Below are 1,207 nucleotides of genomic sequence, written 5' to 3' on the forward strand. Positions count from 1 at the left end.
ACAAGAAAGGAAATGAGACAAATTTGTCATTGCTATGAAACTTTATGCAAACATATAGATTGATTAGGGATGCAAAAACCAGAAACATGTATGACATCGCTCTCTCTTCTTTTGGTGGAGGGGGTGTGTGACACATAACAAGTGTTTCCCTGAATCAAATCTCCTTTAGAAACTCCATACATCATTCCAGACAGGGAAAACCTGTCTTATCCAGGCATGCACAAGAACACAGCCCCAGAAAGTAAACGTTTATAGCGGTAGCACGGAGAACAGGGCTCTGCTGGGGTTTGAGTCCTTCCATTATTGTGTCAGTTTAAGCAAAGAAAGTATTTGATCTATGTAGAACATAAATTAAGGAAGGATAAATTATTTCCAGGGCTGTTAATTTAATATAATGAAAGACAAATTAGCAGAGGATGGTTTCGATCCATCGACCTCTGGGTTATAGGCCCAGCACGCTTCCGCTGCGCCACTCTGCTGCACTAAAAAGAAAGCTGGTGACCTAACCACAGTTAACACCACTGAGTGCTATGGAGAAAAATTTCATCCTGTGATTTTTGAAGGTTTGCAGGAAGGCGATTGTCCATGTGTCCTTGGAGCTAAATCGGAATCTGTTCATTGCACTTTTCACTGCCTTCCCCATTGGGTCATAACCCAGCAGAACCAGCCCGTGCCCCGGACCTTCCTCTTGCTAGGACCCAGCCTGCCCCTGCCTCTCCGAGCTGGGGATTTTCCCCTAGCATGTGTCCCAACAACTGCTTTGGGTGCACAGCGGAGCCAAGGCTGAGACCAGGGTGGGAAGAGTTTGGGGGGTGTAGACACGGTCCTGATGGGAGGGGCCCTGGGGCCGGCTGCCTGGGGGCCCTGGAGTGCAGCTCAGAGACGGAGCTCAGAGCCCAGGCTGTCGAGGGGCAGCTGGGGGAGCTGAGTGTGACGTAGTGGGGGTACTTGCTGGGCTGTGGTGACCCCTGCTGTCTGGAGCAAGACCCAGCAGGGAAAGCCTCACTATGCAAAGGTAATGCCAAACTTGTTGAACCAGTGGCCAGACACCCCCCATGGAGAGGAACAAAGGAAGGTGAATGCTGCCCTGGCTGGGGGGCAGGGCTGGAAGAGAGGGAGTTAGTTGCTGTCTGTGAGCATGGAGGAGTCAGCCTAGGGAAAGGGGCTGGAGTTTAGGGGCCCAGTCTCTCCCCAACTCAAGGGGGCC

At 51.2% G+C, this 1,207-nt stretch overlaps 1 non-coding gene across 1 annotated transcript; it reads right to left on the reverse strand.

Annotated features, from left to right (window-relative positions):
* Positions 1-407: 407 nt before the first annotated feature.
* On the reverse strand, positions 408-479 carry TRNAI-UAU (transfer RNA isoleucine (anticodon UAU)). Its single transcript has one exon. It is a non-coding gene; the product is annotated as a tRNA-Ile (tRNA).
* Positions 480-1,207: the final 728 nt, after the last annotated feature.

The sequence above is a fragment of the Pelodiscus sinensis genome, chromosome 22, assembly GCF_052426305.1.
Source record: "Pelodiscus sinensis isolate ZL-2025 chromosome 22, ASM5242630v1, whole genome shotgun sequence".
In the NCBI taxonomy this organism is placed as follows: domain Eukaryota; kingdom Metazoa; phylum Chordata; order Testudines; family Trionychidae; genus Pelodiscus; species Pelodiscus sinensis.